We start from the raw sequence: 20,923 nt of genomic DNA, 5'->3' as shown, positions 1-20,923 counted from the left end.
CATTGCTTATTGCGCTGGGCCTCGGCTGTTTGCAGGCGGCACTCTGGGAGCGCGTGGGGAAGATTGAATGATTCGGAGGCTTAGCGTGCTATTTCCTCTAATGCACGGCGGGCATGAAGGCTATCGGGGAGATTAATACTGGTTTGGGTTGTTTGTAACACTGGCATTTATTCTCTCCAAAGTCGCAGCCACCGGAGGGCACTTCTTCATTCCAGCCCATGCCAGGCCTGTTTACCCATCACCTCTCGGCTGCTCAGCTCCATCCTCTCCTCCTTTCTCTGTGTCTCTCCGCTTCCTTGGACTCATATGTCCGTGTTTGCAATCCTCCCATCTGATACCCCCTCTCTTTTATCTTCCCTTCTCCAAATCTTGTTACCCGTCTGCGCCTCCAGCGCCCCGTGCAGCCTGATCTTTGGGAGAATGCATGAAACAGTGAAAATAAGTTCAAGAAATCTAATAAGGGTATATTTCACAGTAGCACCTGGGAGAGTCCGTCAACGTTATTCCCTCCCTGCTGCATGAAAACACGAAATAGAGATGAAGCTTTACGTTGGAGGATATTTAGATTGAAAAAATATACTTTACATTAAACTGAAAATACACTTTAAAGCTGCAGTCTGTCTTTGTGTTCTGTCTTTTGTTTGTGTGGGATTTTTATTTGTTTCTGTTATAAATATAAATGAGCTTTACTGACTAAACAGCTCATTACTTTTCATGTTTGGAAGCCATTAGATTTTGTTTTTAGTGGAGCTACTGAAACAAACAGCATTCTGAAAGGGACAAAGTTTAATTTTCAAGTTTCCAAAGAATAAATGGGATAAAAAGATGGACAACGGGACAGCTTCTGAAAAGTGAAGGCAAAATATGGTCGTCTGCTGGAAAAATGAAAAGCAGAGTTAGACTGGATGTGCATATAGTATATTTTAGCTGCAAGTTTTTCTCAAAATGAAGCATCATGTTACTTCTCAGGAGGGCTCCTAGGAGATTCCTGAAGCTACCATCAATTTGAGGGAGAAGAAGAAGAGTAGGATAAACTTTAAAAATGATGTGGTGTGAACATCTGCAAGTATTATATGAGCCAAAATGTGAGATGATTTGGAAACATTGAGCTAGTTTCCCATGTGCCATAAATGTTTGATTCTCAGAACACAAATATTTCAGAGGCTTTTGTTGATATATTTCAGTTATGATCTTATTCTAATCTGTATAAAAAACTCTTAAACTCACAGTGAATTCCCTTTCTTCCACTTTTTATTGATGCTACTTGTACTCCGTTGTCAAATAATTTTGTTGATTCGTCTGTTGTTCTGGATTTAAAGCGATAAACAATGCAGTCTGTTCGTCCTCAGATGTAGCACAGGCCAGTTAAACACCAGTAAACTGAGTCTGCTTTTATGTTGTAGATTTAGAGGCTAACTGAGGACAGGAGGGAGCTCACATCTGTCAGCTCTCTGACTTATGAAAGTGGAAAACACCTCATCAAAAACATCCCCGCTGCCTCCTTCATCTGCACATTGCTCTGCAGACGTTGAGAGTGCTTCGTCCTCTGAATGTGTAAACAGCCTGGAGAGAAGGCTGAGTTTTAATTCACACTGCTGAGTTAAATAAACGTGTCTGTGGAGGTGTCAGCCTCATCTCGGCTCACGGGTGGGCCGAGGAGCCGAGGAATCAGACCCCGAATCACTGTGTTCATTTTCATCCCTCGCCCCCCACCTAGACCCATTCCTTTCTGCCGAGCAAGCATCCAGCAAATTGTATTTCCCCCAGAAAATGAATTTTGGGAAAGTTCAAGGGTACTATATATTTTTTGTTCTCCCCATGGTTTCAATTTGTGGTCATACTTCCCTGACTGCTGACACGAAGGGAGTTCTGCGTCCAAGCAGAGTAAAGGCGGCATTAAATCCCCCCGCCGCTTTTTCATCAATCAAGTGTTTGGGGGCTGCCAGAGAGGCCGTGTTCACAGATCTCAAAGGAAACCTCACTCAGTGTACGAGCCACACATTGTTCTAATACAGGTTTGGAGACTTTAGAGAGAAATGAATGAAAACGCTTTATAACTAGCACATCTGCAAAAAAGTCGCGCTAATAATCAGCTAATAATCAGCTAACTTCAGAAGCTCAAGGTTCAGAAAAAAAGCTGTCCTGATAAGATCCAGATCCTGATCCTGCCATCAAAACATCCTGACATACTTTTCTCATATCGCCCCCTAATGAAGAAGAAGAATTTGAGAAGAAGCGACCGTAGAAAACGGTAAAAATACAGCCGCCAGTCACAAGAGGGAGCTCTAAATTTTTGGGCCTCACATTTTAGAAGAAGACTTGATGAATCTTTTTCCATTTTGAAGGGAGTTCGTATCTGAATCATAATGAAACATCCAAACTCATTAGAAGTCATCCCTCGTTTCCAGATGAGAGCTGTGATCAAAAACCTGGAGATCCTGAAAGAATTCGAATCGTCTGACTGAGACAGGAGATGATGCCAGAGCTGAATTTATCTGACAGACGGAGGGAGAGAAATCAGACACAGAGAAATCTAGTGAAGATGATGAGGCTGAAAAGAAGCGAGGACGATACTTCTCCTCCCCTTCCTTGTGAAGGTTAACCAAAGCAGCGTACAAGATTTCTCAACATCCGTCTAAATGTGCCCCGTCTGCCTCTCTGTCTTCCTCTTATGCATTCCTCCCACTTGTGCGGTTAATTGTGTGGAGGATTGCATGAAGAGGATGCAGCGCTACAAGGATATTTTCCATTCTCTCCCATAGAGCAGACAGCGTGAGTCACGTCTCTTCAGTTTAGCCCCAACCCCTGTGTTTGTGGCATCCGAGTGTGTTTCTCTTTCTCCCCCCCGGCACAAGGCCACATCACTTCTGTGTTTGCATCCTGTTATTCCTGCCGCGCTCACTCTGTTCATTTCATGTCTTTGTCTCATTTATGTTCCCCTCCAGTGTCACAGTAGTCAGGGTTTTAACATGAGCACGCCAATTAGCTTCAACAAACAACTTAAGATTAGCAGGAGACTCTCAGGAGACTGAACACGTCTTATAAACATATTAACCCTTTAGTAACACAGAATTTGAGTTTAGTTTGTTTTATTTTCCTTCCCAGTGGGTCACAAATATCTGCATTAAACCCCTTGAGCTCTGAGCAGGAGTTCATGGCTTGTTAAAGTGAAGATGTGTTAGCAAACATTGGTTTTACAGTGAACTAAAACAGCATGTTTGCATGCCAGTTGTTTGTATTTACTTTTGACAGGGCAGATTAGATCCTCCAATTAGCAGAGCACGGCTGCCTCACAAAGAAGAGACGCTACGGTTTGCATCCTAACATCATTATTCATCATTTTGAAGCTCCTTCTTGCATCAAACACATTTTCTTTTTTTTTTGCACACTGTGGTCTAAATCTCCAATTTGTATCCACTAATTTATAAGACCCAATTATTTTTACACTCTCAACACATCTGACAAATCTTTTGTGACATGAATTTCTCCGCTTTCATCAAGTTGTTTTTTTAAAAGCGGTCGCTCTCAGTAGAGCCTTGATTTTTGTGTTTTCTCCTCTGTGAACAGAACTAACAAGCAGCCGGGAGGAGAAAGGGCACGCTGAGGAACAACATGTGTTAGCTTCAGTGGCTACAAAAAGGCCCTCAGACACAGCTCAGAATAACAGTTCAACTATACTGGCTTTATGATTACAGCAATGTGGGATGTTCATGTTAAACATACTCAGTGTGGAGTGTAAAAATAATCCTTGTGAAGAAGAAGCTCAGGCAGCAGAATGTGTGAGCGACAGTTTAATCCAAGTGCAAAGCATCTCACTCTGATATAAGTATGCTTTTCTGAATGAATGCCACAAAATGGCCTGCTTGAGTTGCAGTAGAAATAAAAAACAGAAGAAGTAAAACTTAAAACAAAGTTATTTATTATTACTGACCTAAAACTGCACCTGATAAATGTTTTAAAAAGCTTTGCTTCACCTGAAAGTGACTGTTTTCATAACAGTCAGCATTATGCATTTCACGCACCTGTTTACGGGGTTGTAACTTAAAAATAATCATTGAACAATTAAGCTTTAGGGCTGTAAATTAATAGTTACTTTTCTGTTGTGAATCTTATAAATTGTTTTTACTTTGAGCAAAGATAATTAAGTGCAGATCAAAAAGAAGACAGTCCATTTGAAGCCTTCAACCTTCTCAATAATGTCAGCCATCTGCTTCCTGACTTTGTAAAATAGAGGATCAATCTTACTCACGACTGAAATACACCAGATGAGTCTTCAGCACCAGATCAGATAGGTTTCTATTCAAGTCAGTGTGTCAACTTACAGTGGAGCTGCTCCGTTGCAGTCCGGCTGGTTCAGCTGGTCACAGCGAATGTGCAACCACCCTATTCTTGCCGGATCCTGGAGCAAACACCCAGTGACTTTCAAGATAAAATAAACTGTATCAAATCAGATCATATTTAATTTGATTACAACAAAAAATAGACATAAAGAGCAGAGCCACATGGGAAGTCAGCAGGTTATTGGTCTAACAGGCCAACATGAATGAAGAGAGTGGAGTAGGAAGAACTCCTTGTTCTTGCGGCTCCAGCTTTTCTTATTGGTCCAACCAGTGGCGTAGGTTTGAGTTCCACATTGGTACACACCAACTCTACTGTTTTTTTAAATTGTGGAATGACACAAAGACAGATGAAGGGGCTCGAATAATTGCATTAGACTTTTGCATTATATGTAGACTAACAACAAAACACAAGCAGATTGACAGCTCACGTGTTAGCACAATGCTGGCTTTGGAGCATTGAGAGGCATAACTCATATCCACCAGGCTATGACTTAAAAAAAAAAAAAAAACAGGCTGCTCTAATGAAAGGTTTCCTTATGTAAAGAGATACTAGCTCAAGACAAAACCTTTAATTCAGGATCACTAAAACAGAACTACAACCTAAAATCCTTGTGTAATCCTTGTGTATGTAAATTAACCACCATGTCCCTTTTCAAAATCACCTGTTGCTGTGACCCTGCCACTCCACTGCTGTGTGACAAACAGGACAGATATGCTGCTTCTTCTGTCGCCAGAGAAAAGTGAAAGTAACAAATTGATCATTATTAAGAGTGAGAAACCGATGGAAATGGTGTTTTGCATTCATTAGTTCATTAGTTGCCAGGCTGTTTTCCTTGGGTGCCTAACACTTTGTTGGGTGATAAAGCCTTTCCCCTTTCGTGGGAAAGGATTTAACCCTTTGTGTGCCGCATGAGGCGCATTTTTTCCCTTCAACCTTAATATTAGTGGAGACGTTTCAGTCATTGTTTGAGATTGGTGTGAACGTGTCCATACAGTCCATAGGCAGTTCTACGCCCTTAAGGCCGACCAATAGAAGGGTTTTTACTCCACTGGTCATATTCATACACTGCCAGCAGAGGCCGCTATAAAAGAAGACTATCAACAATAGTAACTTCCTCTGTTAGTAGTCAGGATTTTTTGTTTGATCAGTGTTTAGATGATGGGTTGAGAGGTCATTGGTCCAGTAGCTGTGACCTGTATAAGACATGCATTAGGTGATGAGGTCAACTCACAGATTTAGCCAGCTGATGACGACAGTAAAGAAGAAACTCATCAGATGGCTGACTGTGACTCATGAAATCAGGACTTGAGGTATGATTCCTGCTTCAAAGAATAATGTGAACAAAGTCCAGCTGTGTTTGAAAGTAAGCAAAGGGCGGAGAAAGAAGAAGAAAAGGAGGAGGAGGGGGCTCTGAGAGAGTTCGTCCTTCACCTCCTCAGTGGGGCGAGTCTCAGGCGCCAGAGGCCGTTGCTGCTCCCTCCTTTGATCTCTTTTCTCTCTTTTAGACTCAGCTCAGCCACAGTGACAATGATGTTCACTAAAAAACACACTTCTTCTTCCCCAAACTCCCCCTCTTTCTTTTATGTATCTGGGCTGCGGCACACACTCTCACCGGGCATCAGAGCAGAGTAAAGTGGATCATCTCCTGGCGCTGTAATAACAAAGGATGACGCATGTGTGCGGCGTTCACTGTGTGTCACTTTGAGCGACCACCTGTCCTCTTCAGGTCATTATTATTTGGACAGTCATCCAGGGATTGTTGAGAGACCAGTGGGCCGCTTTTGTCTGCCTCTTTCTAACACGCCAATTGAATTTGTTTGTTATCTGTGTGAATGTGCCGCAGGTATTCAGTCAGGTTTGAGTGATGACAGTGTGCGCACCGTGTTCCCTCTCCAGCCGCGGTGATGTGTCGTGGTGGGACAGGCCTGAGGTGAGGCAGCACTTAACGCCATGGTGAAAATAGAAATGTCAGGCTCCCTTATGAAGCTTGTTATTCAGCACACGGCCGCTGGAGAGACACGCACACGCACACAAACTGCAGAGGAACTACTTCTTCATGTCTTAATGGGTTTGTTGTGTATGAGTGTGCGAGGCAAGGGACTACTGTGCTCTTAATGAAGCAATCAGAGTAATTAGTGTCAAACTTTAAATTAACTATTAGCTGCTTTCCTGCAGTGGATAAAAGATACAAGATATTACTGATGTTCTCTACTTCATTAATTTAAGCAGAGGGACGACTGTTTGAATCATTCATTGATGAATATAGCAGTAATTGTCTCTTCCTGTTGAAACTGCTTCAAACTTTTATTCCAACTGTTCCATCAATGAGCATCATATTTACATTACAGCCAGTGTCTTCTCACCCAACACGCATACTATATTTTGTTTCCCTGAAGGAGTTGGGACGATAGACTGGATATAGAGTAGACAGCGTGGCTCCACCATCTACCACTGTACCATTTTGAAGCCAAAATACCCCCGTCACCGGCGCAGCCATTGGCAGCCATTGTGCAGTCAGAGTCTGCACAGTAAAGAATTTGAGGGCCTCTGGTAGAATTTGAGTAGAGCCTGGTGACAAAAATAGTAATACAAAGTTTTTTTCGAGAGTCTCATCACTTTTTGACTCTACTTCCTGATATATTTTACTTTCCCCGAAAAAAATACACAAGAACAGCAGCTGCCAATCATCGTTAAACATGACGTAAAACCTTGTTTTTAATTTCTATAACTAATGAAAACAAAACTTTTCAGGAAAAAAGAGGACTTAAATACAAGGCAGCCAAATGATATCTTCATATCACCACAACAATTGGACATAAGAAACATTTCCATATTTATATTTTAAAGTTTGACCACAGTTTATTTGGAATGACTGGGGAGCTGGATTTTTTTTACTTATACTGCAGCCAGCCACCAGGGAGAGCAGTTTTTGTGACAGCCTCACTTCGAGCCAAGCAAGATGCTGGCCGTGTTTATTTCAGTCTATAATTGAGACACTAATTTGTGGTCAGTTTCCTGTGTTGATTTACGCTGTGCTAATTCTGCGTCTCGTCATGTTCTCCACTGGGGCGCGATATGGGGAAAATACGTCAAGATTTTTTATGGAAGGATCAGGATCAGGATCTGGATTTTTTTTAAGAATTGTTTGTCACATTCAGAATATTTTGACCAGCAAACAACATTTTTAGCCCCAGATATTTCTGATTTCCTCAGCCTTATGCACCAATTCTTGTCTTTTCTGCACCATCTCATTATTAAAATCTAGTCCTGTGTCCTCTAACGTCAGCTGTAAGAGTTCTTGAGTTTCAGCTTCATACAAGAAGCTCTTGTTAGTGCATTTGGATTTTAACAGATTTTGTGCATCAGTCATGAGATTAAACACACCCGGCCCCAATGCACAGCTGCTAAAAAGAGATTTAGCGGGCATCAGAGGTGTCATTGTTGTTTTCAACCCAACCTTCCCTATTTTTTACCAACAGTGCTCACACTATGTAAATAGCAACTAAACATGCACCCACGCTTGCACCTTTGGGTGTGATGGTCTAAAAATGAGTTGAAGTCAGGCGCAAAGGTGGCATGTTGTTAAATCGTGGAGGCAGGGAAGCATCTCTGCCTTAGACCAATAAAAACCAGCAGATGTCAGTGGATGTCCTAAGACAGCATGACAGACAAAGAGCTCACATGCATGCAAACAGACGTGCAGCACAAGTATTTTTGGTGATAAAGTGAAAAGGTTATTGGTACAAAGGTTTTTGGGATGTGTGTTACCCTTAAACCATGATACAGCTGTCTGTAGGTTGTTGATCTCCGGTTATTGGAGGATGAAGCATCATTGATGCTTTCTCCTCGCACCTGACTTTGGGCTTGTGCACACAATTGTTTCACATGTCTTAAATTAATTTAGTTTGGTAATAAGTACATTTGTGTCTGCAAGATAGTTAAAAATACTGTAATTCAAAGTGAAGCATTTTAAAAATACATATTGGAGTATGACATTATTCAAAGAGCAGCCCGGACAACAACAGTAAAAGCCTAAACATGCTTTTTTTAAACTTGATTTCATCTGCTGTTCATCTGTTTCCACACTGTTCCTCATAGCAAGTGGGCGTCTTTCCTCACACGGTGCTTCCATCAGTCTGAAAACAACCTCAGGGATAAGAATCGAATGTGGTTTTGAAGGTCAGATCTCATTCTGCTCAGACCAACACGAGTGTTTTCCACATCAACCACCTCTGTGACCTGGCTGTGGTTAAAGACTCCTGGAGAGGAAGAAAAAAAAACTCCTCTTCATGCATCTATTCATGCGCCATCAGACAGTGCTCACAGCCATCCTGATATGAGAAACAGATCGAATGTAAGAGATATTTTATCTACAACCTTCTTCCCTCGCAGACTTTCAAACAGACCTGAGAAACCTGAGAGTCACCTGTCGCCCATCTCTCCCGGTGTATCTATTGTGTTTGCTATTTATCGTTCCTTGTAAAGTGCCTTTCTCCGGTGTGTCGGTAACACAAGCCGGGCAGTTCTGTGTGCGGTGCTCGACCATCAAAGGATGATAGATTGTAGTAATACGAGCAGGTAAATGCCTCCTCTGTGCTCCTTTAAAAGCTTTTATCTCAGATTTGGTAGAGAGGGCGCTCAATAATCAAGCTGAGCATGAAAACATGTTTTTCATCAAACGTATGACTGATACCTGGTGGACGGCTCCATGTGCAGCCGGATGAGTTAACTCATAGACCTCTTGGGGTTGTGTGTGAATGATACCTTCAAATCAAACACAGTCGGGTGAAGGGTTTGTTATCAGGCTTATCTAATGTTGCTTATTGCTTTGAGAGAGCCAGGAGCAGGTTTTGTTTTTAGGGTTGTGAACATGCGAGAGCACAAAGATTGGTCCCTGATGTCCTGCCTGGAAACATTCAGCCTGAATCTTATCCAGTTTTTCTGCATCAAACATCTCGCTTTATTGAATATTTGACTTTTAAATTGTGATTCTCAAAAAGCCTGTGGACAAATTTAATAAATGCTCCTGCAGCTTGGAAAACAAGTGCATGTAAATAGGCTTTAGCAGGTTTTTAGCAACCATAAAATGGAAACAGGCACATTTTACAGATTTCATTAAGATGACACTGATGTGACCAGACAGAAGTCTTTCAGAAGAACCTTTTTTGTAATGAGGATTTATTTTAAATGTTGATGACAGTTAATATATTTCCTTTATAGACAAAAAAAAGTATAAATACAACTTGTAATGTCCTTGAAGCTTGAAGCTGTCTTCTCCTTGGTTTTGGCATTTTTCATGTAAGGGTGTGGTGCGGGGAGAAAGGTTAAGAAGGTATACTGTGAATGTGTGTGTGTGTGTTGTGTGTGTGCATGTGTGTGTGGACAGATAAATGGTCTCTCTGGCGGTCAGCCTGGGCAGGGAAGGCTCTGGCTACGGATGACATTTTGAGCTCTGATTGCCTGGCAGGTCAGCTGACACTCAGATCGGCTGCAGAGCCACGGGGAGTGTGACAAAGATGGAGTGAAGCTGACTGTGTCACACACACACCTGAGCTGTGTGTGTGTCTGCGTGTGTGTTTATACGCACTGGGTGACCTAGGCGCTGCGGGCATCCATTACCAATCTTGGGTGTGATTGAGGGGAGATCCAGCCAGTGAGCATGTCTGGGCTGTTTTATCCCCGCTGCCTAACCTCCTGAACCCACAATCCTCCTGCAGCCTCGAGGGAATTGCAACTCGCTGCCACACAAATCTAAGTAATACAATATACTGCAGCCACGGGGTCAAAACAGCCCTGACATCAGCACCAGGAGAAACTCACCTGAACATCGAGGGAAACCAGAGCTGTAAACACACTCAGCAGGGGGACATGACATGGCATTTAGGATGATTATTCCTCTTTGAATAAGCTGTAGAAAGAAGCTCCAAATGAAGAAAGGAGATGATCTTGCTTGATGTTTGTGGCAGATTTACGGCTGCAAATCCAAAAGGTTGGCCTTTGTGCCGTGAAACACGAACAAAGAGGGCAACATTTATGACTGGAAAACATGCAAAAAAACTGCAAACTGTGTTTTCTGCAGGTGAAAAAATGAATAAAAAACTCCTACAACCTTTGTTTGGGTTTGAAAAAGACAAAGTGAGAAGTCGTGCTCAAATATTAATACACAAACAACAATTTATATTACTGCTTTTTTTCCTACTTACATCTTTATGGAAATTGCCTCTTTTTTGGAAGAACTTCGGCTGTACCCATGCATCTTTGATGAGGGATATAAAATGTTGGAGTTAATTTTAAAAAAGGAAACGGTGCCTTAAAGGATCTTCCCACAAAAAGGACTGCACAGCTTGTGCATACACTTCACAAATCAACAGAAAGACTTTATCTTATTGCAAAGCATTGGCGTAGGGTTAAATGCCCTGCAAACTGCACTGCAGAGCAAATAGCACCATAAGTTTTTTTTCAAACATGTAAGTTATACCCTTTTACTTTGCAAAAACACCATTTGCATTTATCATAACAGTTATCAGGATAACAGTTCCACCTTTGCATGTCTTAAGAACAATATAACTGCATATTTAGTCCGTAAATTTAACTGAAATGACTTTGATTATAATAGTCAGATGTTAAATCAGTGAGTCAACCCTTGTGCAAAGCTGCATTTGCTCATTTGCAAGAATATAAACTTTGTCATTTATTTCATGAATCAACTTGTAGGAAACATCCTTCTTCATGCAGATTATCATTTTTGTGCTGACAGAATTGAGCACTTTGTGTTCACAACTGACAGTGCGCCTGAAATGATAGCGATGCTGACAGCTCATCCCAACTTCAGACCCAAAACAGGAGCAAACTGCGCAGAGCTCCAGTACTTTAAAGGCATTTGTGTACTTGAATATCATTAGAGCAGTTTGCTTTGTGACTGGGTTTCACAAATGAACACCTGAATTTATCTTTTAGAACACAATAGATGATTTTGCTTTGCTCTGCTTGTTTTTACATCTCTGCACATAAGCATAATGCAGCGGTGTGCTGTACTCTCCAACTGCATCAAAGCTCTGAGAGGAGTAAGACATAAAACAACATCCAGCTGGGGATGCTACACAGAGTTTCAAACACACACTGCCACACTTCCCTCTGTAGCTGCTACGCTCTTATTTAGGTCAACACAGCACGTCGGCTGTTACACTGAAATCTTACCTGCTGCACCAGGTACAGCTAAAGTGGATTAGAGACTTCAAAAGTCCTCAAAAAGTACACCCACACAAAACAGAGCTTATATAATGTGACTCCCCGACTCGTGTCCTCAGGAGAACCTCATCCTCCTAATTATCATACACACCATCCTACGCTAACACTTTGCGCCAGTCTCCTGCTGGACTTTACATGTAGAGCACAGCGGGGTGAGTATATGCAGAGGCCGTACATTTTTCAGCTCCTTATCATCACCATTCTCCTTCCCCTCCAGAGACGGGCTGAGTAGGAACAAAACCATCCACAGGAGAAGGAGTGTTTACACGCAACTATAAAACCACTTACACCCAAGAATGAAACTTTTATGTTCCAGCAGGTGTTGAGGAACAGGCTGAGCTTTATTTCAGGGGAGAGTTTTAGAGCCACATATCCACGTCTGAGGGAGGATATACAGGCACAGATAGAGAAGCTGGAGAGGCGTATAAAAGCCTCAGCTAATTATTTACATTCACTCTCACTGATGAAAATAATCACATGTACCTGGGCTAACAGATTACTGGATGCAGTGCCCAGTTTTCCTACAAATAGGTCAGACAAATCCAGTCCAGAAGCTCAGCTGTGGGCTTTTAACTCTAATATACGACTCTTTTGGTTTAGCTCCACTTGGGACATGAACTCTGTCTCCTGGGTCAAAAGCTCAGGCTTCAGTCTTTGCCCCTGACATCATAACTCCACCCTCAGAGGTCCCTGCCGGTCCCTAGATATGAGTCTTTGATCTGTTTGCAAAAAAGGGGACATTTGCAGACACGCTGTTCTTAAGGACAGTTTGGTGTTTGTTGAGGCTCGTCTATGTAAATCATCCACACATGGCTCCCTTTGTTCCCAGTCTGGACGTCCTGTTTTTTCTCTCTGTCTTGCTCTCAGTGCACATGTGGCTCTCCATCATGGAGCTCATTAAACACCAATATGTTTATCATCCCTTCTCCCAACTGGCCTTTAAATTAGAGCCCACATTATGCATTCTGGCCTCTTTTGTCAGGTGCTGCTTGGTGTAAAATGTCTCTGTGCTCTCCCCGTGCTTCCTTTCTCTTCTCTGTGTGGCTGTTTATAGACCTCTTTAGTCCCACTTCTTGGGTTTTATGAGCCCGAAGGGGGGTCTAAGCTTTGTGTGACAGACTGTGATCTGGTTCAAGCACTAAACAGATGACAGTTACAGACGGGGTAAGCAATGTCCGAGAGAACAATATCTGAAATGACTCTCTGGTTATTTTGTCTTGGAGGAATATTCACCTCAGAGTCCTAAACCTGTAATGTTGAACTTTTTTATATTAAAACTAAAAAAATTACCATCTTGAATTTTTGGGATTTGATGCTCCTGCACCTTAAGGTCCAATCCTTGGGTGTTGTAACTTATTCCCCCAATTTGGTGGCCTCCTGGGACTCTTACCATCTGATTAAGAAGTGTTGTTTAGAAATCTGTGACATAAAGAGAATTGATGCACTGAGACCAATTTTAAGTGCATTTACACGGTTTATCAGATGCCGCAACTGCACAGAGCTTTGTAATACTCACAGCCTAACCAAGCCTGCATCTGTTTGAATTTCTATCACACTAAATTTATTGCATTTGAATCATGCATTTGTCCACCAGGATTATGCAGATGCAGGTGTGTGTGTAGCATCTTCGCCCATGACCCAGAGTTATTCACAACCAACACCCCCACTGAGATTTCACATCAACCATTGAACCTCTGTGTGTCTTGCAATAATGTTTCATCGTCAAAGGTGGTTAACAGTAATCAAGAAAACTGTCTTACATGAAGAAAAAAAAATTAATGAGCTCCAGCCTTTGTCTGATGAATAGGAAGTGATAAACCCTAAACCTAAGCACATGTTTTAGTTTTGAGTTTTCATCTATTCCCATCTCACAGCTGTGTAATGCATGTTTTACATGGGTGTGGTTTGTGTGGAGGCTTTTTGAACCAATCAATAGATGTCCATGCATCCATCTATCCATCCATTTTCATCCACTTACCAGATACCAGGTTGCAGGGGCAGCAGTTGGAACATGTTGATCCAGTCGTCCTTCTTCCCAGCAATGTTTCCCAGTTTCTCCCGGGGGATCCAGAGGCATTTCCAGGCCAGAGGGGATATAAAAATCTCCCCCTCAGGGTCCACTCCAGGGTCTCCTCCCATGCCTGAAACACCTCCAGAGAGATGCGTCCAGGAGGCATCCTTATCCAGTGCATGCACCACCTCAACTGACTCAGCAAGCTCACTCCTCATGTCCAAACTTCTGACCCTCTTTTCAAGGCTGAGGCTGTCACTTTTTCAGTGGACTGTCATTTTAACCACCTGTATCTTTCAGTATTTCACTCTTTTAGAGGCTTGTGACTGCAGGCGAGAGTTGGAATGTAGATCACCTGACAAATGATGGGGGTCAACAAATTAAAAATGTAGACTTAGAATGACATCAGCTGCAGCACAGCAATCTGTAAGTCACCTCAATCACGCCCTGAACCAAACAAATTACTTAGCCTGAAGCCCTTAGCATTTTTAGGAAATTGCATTAGATGCATGAAAATTCCTTTGCTTTGCAGACAGCCTCAAGTGGACACTTGTGGAACTGCAATCACAATAAAGTTTGCTGCTTGGACAAAACCTGTCAAGCTCTGATGCTTTTTTAAAAAACAAATATGTTGAATTTTGTGTTGCAGAGTTCTTAAATGTTAGTCTTGTTGAAGAAAAAGTTAAATTAATGAAATAAAAAGCTGACGGACACAGCAGTTGAGTCATACTTGGAAAAATACTGCTGACCTTATATTTTCTGTTTTTCACATTTATTACACTTATAATAAGTTAAACCTACTATACAGAGTTTATCATCAGAATCACATGTATTACATTTTATTCATCTTTGTTTTAAAAAAAAATAATTTAAGAGCATACAAACTGTACATTCACACTCAAGGCTCCCATCAATACAGAATTGATTAGTGAGTTAGAGGACGAGGAGAGGATGCGTGGTCAGTGGTTCTGCCATTCAGAGTAACTCTGTTATTGTGCAGCTCTGAAAAGAGCCTCGTGGCGTTAGGTATAAATGTGAAAGTAATTAGTGCAGCATATGCACTCCGACCTGATTGAGGAGGACGAGGTCTTTGTGCTGCTTTCTGCACACCCACATGGGTCTATAGTGTGTGTGTGAGTGTGTATGCCTAAGTGTGCATGTGTTATTTCTCTTCGAGGCCACCCACAGCAGGAGAAAGCCTGATTGACAGCCAGAGAATCCTGCAGGAAGCAAACACACGAGCAAACAAATGCACACTGGTACAATCAGAGCTCCATGTGTTGACACGACCCTGCCAGCAGCAGCTCTGCTCTCAGACACGACGCCCTCTCCTCTCTCAGACCATCCACCAGCTATCACACAGAAATGGAGCTGAAATGAGGATGTTTTGGAGCAGTTTTGCAGCTTTTAGAATCTTTTTATGCTCTGTTTCCTACATAGATAAACTCATGCCTTTAAAGCGACCTCCATAAATTTCTCATCTACACTATTGTTAGTTGGGAAATAGGAATTATTTAAACCTTCAACCGAAAGCCTTTGAGTTTCACCTCTGTCTCTGCTGGTTGATGCCAACCCTGATGCTTTCTGTGCCCTCCTGTGGAGGCTGTGGGGGTTTGTATCACTGTATGGAGCAGTTGAATGGATTGCAAACAGGTGAAGGTGAATTAGATCATAAGATCAGGCAGATTGGTGCAACATCAGCAGTGATCCAAGCGTTTTGACGGACCACATGAAGAGTGAGCTGGGCCTGGAGGTGAAACTTTGGCTTTAACAGTTGCTTCTTGTGGCAGTCCTCCCTGATGGTACTTAGTGAATGAAGAAATGAGGTCACATTGAGTTGTCTCTGAAGAACAACCAAGGTCAGCCCGGAGATATGCTCAGTCACTCAGAGAGGAAGGAGCTTGGAGATGACCCAATACGCTGCCGTTTTTTAGGGAGCACGTTGAGGTGGTTTGGGCATAGGAGACCTCTCAGAAAGGCCCATCTGGTCTGGGAATGCCTCGAATTCCCTCAGAAACTGGAAAACATAGCTTGGGAGAAGGATGTTTGAGTGAACTCACTTTGCCTGTGGCTACCAAGACCCGGCTGCAGAATGAGCAGAAGAAAAGCACGTTTGAAGACTCATTGAAATGGATAATTTCAAGATGGTAGAGCTTCTGCTTCTCTTGACCCTTACTCTGATGACACGAACATAATGTTCAAAGCTGAACTCTATTTGTCATGGCAAACAGTCAGAGGTCAGTCATGATGGGATCTAACGGGATGTCACAGGTTTGGAAAACTGAATCGGAGGCTTTCTCAAACAGGTTTTCTGTGTTATCCTCAGCAGCAGGATGCAGAACGAGACCTTAAAGTTTAGTGTCATTTAAGCCTCTTTATTTCAGGCCAAATACCCGGAGGCTTCATTGCCTCCTGATCACTGCTTCATCTCATTCTCACCGTCTGCTCTAACCAAATGGTCCTCGTTTTCCTCTCCTATCCTCTCCCTGCTGCACTCAGCATGCATTCAGCACCACGCTCATCGCAGCATGATGCAACACTGCAGTCTGCAGCAGCAAGGCAAAAGGTTACACAGCAAATAAAGCTCAGTCATAGAGCGCCGGCACACACATCTGACTGGAGGGTTCCTTTAATCTCAGCTCGCAGCCTTTTTGTTCCGTTTAGACTCCATTTATTTACTTTTTTCATTTAAGCTGGGCATGACCTGTTGTGTTGATATTTCTGGATATCTGAAACACACTGTGTGGTTTTATGTGTGTGTGTAAGTGTGTGTGGTTATGGGTGTGAAGTATATGCCTTTGAACTCTTGGTTTTTGCTTTTCTCACATTTAAATGTTTAAAAAGAAACAGTAACTTAGACAAATATGAGGTGAACCAAAGCAAATGAAAACATTGATAATAAAAGATGACTTATATTTTCTTGTCTGAGTGGGACATTAAATAAAATGTGTGTATCACTTTGTGTGAGGTAACAGGCAATGAGTTGACGTTTTTTCATATCTAATTCTGGATTAAAAAACGAAGATGATCACTTTCATCCTCTGGTTTCATAACTTTACGTTGTCCAAGAAGCAGCAATGATAAACTGAATTGCCAAATCCAAAATTTGAGTCATTTTTGAAGTATTCTGTATCTTTCCCTTGTGTAATTCGAAAAGCGCTCAGAGAGCACAGACCTCCACCAAGCATATTGTGATTGTCATGCAACACTTTAGTCCTACTGTAATGTTATACTCCCTTTCAGCAGACTGTCTGCTACAATTTGGTGTCAGTTGCAGGTTTGCACAATAGTTTGTTACCTGACAGTACTGCAAATGATACTGACCCAGAACATATTTCATATTCAGATCTTAGAATCCAGAATATTGCCAGGATCTGGATCGTGCTTTTACATATGTCATAAATTATGGTGACCTCATCTTGTATTGTTTTGCAAAGCAATCCAATCATTTATTGTAGAGTTATATACACATATAGTGAAAACGGCCCTATCTCACAATGATAAAGAATCCTTTAAAAAACATACTGGGTCTAGACAGTGATCTGGATCACCTCAAAAATTTCATCACTTCTTTCTTATCCCATTTTAAACATTTCCTGAAAATTTCATCAAGATCTGTTTGTTACTTTTTGAGTTATGATGTTCACAGACAAACAGACAAACTCTCCCAAAAACATAACCTCCTCGCGGAGGTGATAAAGTATAGTTTTGCTTTTAGACATCAGATGAGACCAAGTAAAAGCTTTTATTGTTCCAGTCTTTCTGTGCATAAGGTGTTCCAGCACCCTCAGCCCCACCTTCCCCCGTCTCCCCCACTGTGTGATAACTCAACACGCTCATTCAGCACACCTTTAATAAATGTCCTTTTGTATAAAAACACTGAGCACTGACAGATGTTTTGTTTCCTCATTTTAAGAGCGCCGTCCTCTCAATGCCGCCATCCGTCACCACGCAGCACTCGTACTGTATACCGTGTGAAGTGGCAAGCAGCATGGTGCTGTTATTGGATGCCACCGGGGCCTCTCCCTGCTGATTGATGGCTAAAGCCTTCTCATAGATCTGAGCCTCTGTCTAGTTCAGGAGAGTACAAGGCAGCTGACTGCTCGTGTCACTTTACAATAATGTCAGTGCCAGAGAGATGGCTGCAGAGTGAGGGGTGAGGAGGGGGAGACGCGGACTGATGCGTGGACGGACAGTTTTAGCCATCATAAGAGTGACCTCTGACTGTCTCTTCCTTGAGACATTTCTTCACTTCGTTAAACTCTGCATGTGTTTGAAGACCTGCTCATGATGAAATTTTTTTCTCTCACCTGTTTGACGTCTCTTTCTTTATCTACCTGCACTTAAATCCACTGAGCCGGGGTCTGATAATGAGGTCATTTATTACCTCCATGTAGAGAGGCTTTCTTATTTTAAAGCCTGTGTTTCCGCACTACTGGAAAAGACATGTTTGGGAAGAAAATTGCCTTCTTTTTTTTGCGATAGTGTTAATCCTCCAGAACAGTCATTCTAAAGGAGCAGACGCGTCTGACAGAGAGCAAAAGCCATTAAAAGTTGAGTTTGTTGGTAATGGCATCATGAAAGAGTGTGTGGCTTGTGTCTGGCTGAGCTCACTCTTGTGTTCTCTGTGGAGGATGCACTCACGCACATACAGGATAGTCCACATTGCCTGTACTCAAACACAAGACTTGTGTTGGCTTATACTGCACAGAAGTTTTTGAAAACTTTGGTTTGATGACCCCAAAGTAAAGTCGAATTGGCTGAGAATCATATTTTCAGCCCAAATGAACATTTTCTATTCTCTGTTTTATTTATATCAACATATTTCAAGCATGAATGACTGATTAGGAAAAACTAATGAATATAATAATAACAGATTTCTTGATTAGCACAAATGCAAAAATCAAACCACTTTCACTTTTTCTGGAACTTTGAATTTCTCCCACCTGAAGGAATTAAACTCCTCACAGTCTGAATCTGTCTGCAGACACTGATGCATTCATCTCCCTGGTCTGTGCAGTTATTCTCTGAGTGAATCAGGAAGTATAATGCCTGCATACTGTGTTATTCTGCAGATCATCCTCTACTCGGAGAAAATTACTTTCTGGCCTCTCCGGAGAGCTGAATGAAATTCATGAGGAGCCAAAATGATTTGATTAATATGTGATGAAAGCTGATCATTATCCACATCAGAGGCTGTCACTCACTGCATTGTCACACTGCTGTGAGAATGACAGTGCTTTTAGACTTTTGGGATGATAATTGTATGAGTTTCTGCAAATATCAGTATAAGCATGGAGAGAGAAGTCAGAGAGAGTTTTTAATCATCAGATGTATCTGAGAGAGGCTGAAACCTGTCATTGAGATGAACAATGTGCACAAAATAAACCGAGAAACAGAATATCTTTACTATGAATTTAATAACTATGGGATAATGTATAGTGTGTGGGTGGTAATGCAAATCAGATTCCATTCAGGGTTAGCACAACCCTGATATGAGGCAAGAAGATATAAAGTATTGATCTACAGCTTCTGTGCATCCTCAGCTAATCATAAGGGTTTTCCTTACTGTAGCAGAAGCTAACAGCAACACTTACTTAAAGAGGGGGTACTCTGCTTTACCATATTTTAAATCTGGATATAGATTAACAACCCTGGATGTTTAGTGTAAATGTGTGAAGATTTTCAAACCTCTTTGTTGTAGAAATCCCTAAGTCTGCCTGTAATAAAGAAATTAGCATGAGATCTTAACGAAATCTTTGTTTATGCTTGCTGAAATGATGAGGTCACTGTGTCAGGATCTCATGACATGTTGGAGGGGCAGGGTCTCAAACACCAAGGTCTTCTCATGGTTCCGCCCTCAACAGGCCTCAAGAGGGCTGGCCAATCAGAGAGAAGGGGGGTTCATAGAGTGGCGAGCCTTAAAGAGACAGCAGCTTAAATGAACTGTTTCAAGCAGAGGGTGAAATAAGGTTTTTTTAACACTAGTCGGAGTAAAATAGGGATTTTTTTCTTTTTCAGGTGTTTAACTTATGTAAAGATAAAATAAGGGTACCAAAGGGACAGAATCAAGTCCAAAAAAGCAAATTACCCCCTCTTTAAAGCTCCGACCATGATGATGATGATGAATTGTCTGTTTCCTCAAATTCTAGTAATGTCTTTCACTCATCTCAAGCTTAAGTGCTTGGTTCTTAAAGACAAATATGAAGTGATTTTGAAAATTTCCTCCATGTTTTTGACCAATACTATCAGAAACAAACTTTTTTTTGTCACTATGTAAAATCCCTCTTAAGATTGATTTGATATGATGTGTGTGATCTGGTTGTAAAGTGTTAGACCAATCAGAATTAAGTATCCAACACAGCCAGGTAATTAAGAAGAAAGAAAGCTGGTTAACCAACCTGCGATGAGGGACGCAATTTCTGAAAACCAATTTACTGTTCAAGTTGTTTTCGTTTATAGTGACAGAGTTCATTCTGACTGTGACAAAGCTCTCATAAATAAGAGAAAGAAAGCTTTAAACACCTCGTACCTTATTGCTAAAGGTCTCTTTTCTCCAGGAGAACATCACTCAGCGGGGAAATAAAATAAGATAAAATGTAATTACACCAAAGTGGACACAAAGCAAAGCATCACTTCAAAAGTTTCATTTGATTACAGCGCCGTCTTCTTTCCAGACAAACACACACAGTGTTACACACACTCCTAATGTCCTCTGTAACACTGTCCACACACACACATGCAGGCACATAAAGTGCTCTACGACTGACCGGACATCAACAAAGAGGGGGCGAGACGTTAAGAGTTTCACAACTCACTTACAGCCGGCTGAGTGATGGCCAGCGGGGAGGAAATCAATAGCAGGAGGGGGAGACACCATCAAAGATGTCCACAGACCAACATCCCGCTCCTGTCGACAGGTTTTAATCCATAAAGCCGGAGTCTCCTGAACAAAGAGAGAGGCGGGAGGCTCCTCTCTTATCTCTATCAGAGCTTTGAATTACAAAGAGCCATCAGAGCTCAGAGAGAGGGAATACATGGGATCAGACTGAGGCTCGCTCTGCCGGGAGGAGGAGGAGTTTCATGTAGACTGTAACATACAGGATGAGAGTGTTTGTGGTAACATTCAACAAATTAAACAAACATCAGCTTCGACACAAAGACCTCATCTGACTTCAGTCGAGAGGAAGTTCATGAAGAGTTTCTGCTGTCGAGTGAGGGCATGTATTTTAGCTAATGGAGAAAAAAGGCTCAGGAAATGAAAGTGAAGCGCCGCAAACACAGAAACTCAAACTTCATTAGCTGCTTTAACTTCAAGAACTT

General features: G+C 41.9%; 1 protein-coding gene across 4 annotated transcripts in view; it reads left to right on the top strand.

Moving 5' to 3' along the window:
* ca10a (carbonic anhydrase Xa) overlaps positions 1-20,923 on the top strand; it is a 437,188-nt gene that overhangs the window by 345,970 nt on the left and 70,295 nt on the right. The gene's annotated exons all lie outside the window — the stretch shown is intronic.

The sequence above is a fragment of the Halichoeres trimaculatus genome, unplaced genomic scaffold, assembly GCF_033239565.1.
Source record: "Halichoeres trimaculatus isolate MK-OKI-2021-1 unplaced genomic scaffold, fHalTri1.1 fHalTri1_scaffold_23, whole genome shotgun sequence".
Taxonomy (NCBI): Eukaryota; Metazoa; Chordata; class Actinopteri; order Labriformes; family Labridae; genus Halichoeres; species Halichoeres trimaculatus.
Note: the sequence above shows the minus strand (reverse complement) of the source record. Positions and strands in the feature narration are given on the sequence as shown.